The sequence below is a fragment of the Myotis lucifugus genome, unplaced genomic scaffold (genome assembly GCF_000147115.1).
Source record: "Myotis lucifugus unplaced genomic scaffold, Myoluc2.0 scaffold_117, whole genome shotgun sequence".
In the NCBI taxonomy this organism is placed as follows: Eukaryota; Metazoa; Chordata; class Mammalia; order Chiroptera; family Vespertilionidae; genus Myotis; species Myotis lucifugus.
This window is the reverse complement of record NW_005871165.1, coordinates 555,205-558,468: the sequence shown is the minus strand read 5'-3', so window position 1 is coordinate 558,468 and position 3,264 is coordinate 555,205. Positions and strand designations below refer to the sequence as shown.

Genomic DNA, 3,264 nt, shown 5'->3' with positions numbered 1-3,264 from the left:
GCCACCTTTCTGTTTTACTTCCCTTGTCTTGTCTTTTTTCAGTCTCCTCCTATCGTTTCCCTACTCCTTTTCGACTTTACACTTCAATCTCCCAAACTTGAACTTTCCGACACTCTCTCCCTCCCCATTTTTCGATTTGTTAATTATTTTGATGTATAGATCTGAACGGCATGGTAAGTGATTCACACAGTGTTACAGAACAGAGAAGAGGGACCCTTAACCTAGATTGAGTGAGGAGGGGTGAGGGGAGGGCTGGGAAAGAAGAGGAAGAGTGGGAAGGGGAAGAGGTTCCTTCCAGACGGATAATAGTCTATGTGCTAATTGTGGTAAAGTGGTGGGAGAGAGGTAAGTTGATCAATATTCTGATTATCCATCCTACCATTTAGTGACTCAAAACAACAGTGATCATTCACTTTGCTCATAAATGTTCAAACTGGTCAAGATGTGTTGGGGCTAGCGCATCTCCACTTCATGTGCATTAGCTGGAGCAGTTCAACCGGGGATGGAGAATCTGCTTCCAAGAGGATTCACTCACCTGCTGGCAAGGAGGCACTGGCTACCACATGGGAGTTCTGTTAATAGAGGCTGTCAGCGAGGCAGGGCCCTTGGTTCACTCACACAAATCTAACCACGGGGCTGCTTGGGTCTCCTCTGGCATGGCAGGTGGGTTTAAGAGCAAGTATTTCCAAGAACTGGGAAATGGGAGCTGCCATTCTCCTGAGGCTCAGACTCAGACTGGCACAGTGCCAATTCTACCATAATCTACTAGAGGCCCGATGCACGAAATTCGTGCAAGAGTAGGCCTTTGCAGCCATGGCTGCCTCAATCCCTCCCTCGGTGAGGCGACTGCCTCGATCCTCCCTTGCAGCTGTGGGCGGCTGCTTGAATCACTCCATCTCAGCCATAGGTGGCTGCCTGGATCCCTCCATTGCAGCCATGGGCAGCTGCCTGGATCCTTCCATTGCTGCCGCTGGGGCGGGGTGGAGGGGGCTGCCTAGATGCCTCCCTCACAGCCGTGGCGGCTGCCTCAATCCAGCAGCTGCAGCCCCGGCTTCATCCCAGTAGGACGTCCGGAAGGGTGTGTTTAATTAGCATATTATGCTTTTATTATTATAGATGGTTAAGCAGTGACAGTGGAAGAGGGACAAAGATCTTACCTCTCAGTGGTAGGAATGTTGCAAACTCATGGCTATCTTTAGTATGCCACAATTTATCTCACTGGAGTTTAACATAGGAAAGTGAAATAGGATTAGTGGGGACAGGGTGGGGGAGTGAGGGAAGGATACTCCATCACTCTATAGATTCAGCTCTACCCCAAGAAAGTATATTCCTAACAGAAAAAAAAAAGCAGCAAAATAAAATCAGCTGGACTTCATGTTGGACTACTTTCCATTCCACTTAAAGAGGGTTTGGATGAAGAAAGGGGGGAATTGTTTAATCAAGTCTGGGAAAACACCTAAAAGTTGAGTTTACATTTCTACAATTCAGTAATTTAATCTCAGCTCACTGTCAGTGGGGTCTGGGTGAGACAGGGCGTGCTCCAGCCAGCTTGTGTTACCGTGCGAGAGCTGACTGTGCCCATCTCTCCCCAGTTCTGCATTCAGTGACTTCACACAGGCAGCTTCACTATATGTTTTCTCTCCAGAGAATGAGTTTCCCACCACACACTGCCTTTAGGTCAGCCTAACTGTGGCTGAGGACCTCCAGGGAAGCAACACAAAACAGTCCTGCCTTTGGAAACATCATGGTCCAGCTTTGGGATGACTATTACCTACTGGGAAGAAAACGAAATAATAAAATAATTTGTTTCAGAGTCAAAGGAGCAGCACTGACGAGGATAAATTAGGTAAAAGAGGAAAAGTGGGGAGGCAAGGATACAGTCATAATAGAGGTTAAAACAAAACCCATCCGGGCTGCAGAGGAGGCTGGTGGCTGAGGAAGTGGGGGTGCTGGGTGAGGCCTTTCAGCATTTGGGGGTGGACAATGCCTGCTCACTGCCAGTTCCAGGTACCCTGGTTGGAGCTACAACTTCTTTAGGAAGAGAGCCCGGACTCTCTTTCTTCCTTTGAATTTCCCTGAAGCATCACCTCACAGTTGCATCTTCCCCAGGTGTCCTTACTACGGGAGGTTTTCCCCTCCTTTCTCAGGAGGCAAGAGAGGCTTTAACGCTGTGTTTCCGTGAAAGAACAAGATTGCATTTGGAGCACGATTCACTCCCAGCTGAAAAGAACAGCTCGTAGACTGTAAAGCAGGAACTGCAATGTCAAAACAGGTTTCCAGGCGCTGGCGGCGGCAGCCGAGTGCCCTCTGAGCTGTTGGGAGGAAATCACACATTTCTGCATCAGCAGAGAATCTGGCTATATTCATGGGGTCTGGAGGCAGAAGCATTACTGCAAAAGATAAGGGTTTTCACTTAGGTGGTATTGTTCCGAAAAGCAATTTCATTAGTGTGTTTCGTGCTTCTGCTCTCATCTGGCCTCCACTCTGTTCTCACTGATTATAGCAGATTATCAGTTGTGCCAGGAAATCTTGGGGTTTCAGCAAATCTCTCCGAGAAGCCGTTTAAATAACACATTTCTCCAAACACAACTCTGCCACAAAGAAGTCCATATTGCGAAGCATTAAGCCTCCTGTTCTTCAATATTCCTCTGACACGAGTCTTATATTCCGTATGTTAAACACAATTTGCAGATTCTTGAAATTACCCAGAGAACTGTGTCTAAACCATTCCCTCCTCCTCTTTCTCCTTAAACCTCAACCATAAGAAGAAGGCCTTGATTGCAAAATCAAGGTAACACTTTCTAAAGTTGAGAGGAAGCCTTCTAATGAGAAACCAGGAGGAAAACACCAGGGAAGCAGAAAGCAGCAGACTAGGTTGGGAAGGGTGGGTGGTGGTGGGGGAGTGGTTGTTAGAAATAAGCCACCTTAGGAATGTAGAGTCAGCCCCCAGGGATCACAGGACATCTGCTGCAGGTCCATGTCATCAGGGACAGCTGACTTGTTCTCTTTCTCTGAGTCTTTGGTGACAAGAGACTTGAGAGGTGAGGGTGGAGGAGAGGTGAAGAGCATACCCCCTCTTCCCTGTGTGATCCAGGACTCAGGGCATGTTGGTCAGGCTCATGGAAAGAAGGTGACTCTGTTTTTCCTAGAAAAAGGACATGGGTTAGAAAGAAAACAGGTTAGTTGTTACAGTCTCAACTGTCTGATTCATGGTAACATATGACAGAAGAAAAGAGCTCTTGGTCCTGCAGCATGTTTCTGCCC

At 47.6% G+C, this 3,264-nt stretch overlaps 1 protein-coding gene across 1 annotated transcript in view; it reads left to right on the top strand.

Annotated features, from left to right (window-relative positions):
• Nucleotides 1–3,264, top strand: part of DYNC2H1 (dynein cytoplasmic 2 heavy chain 1) — a 349,832-nt gene that overhangs the window by 323,208 nt on the left and 23,360 nt on the right. The gene's annotated exons all lie outside the window — the stretch shown is intronic.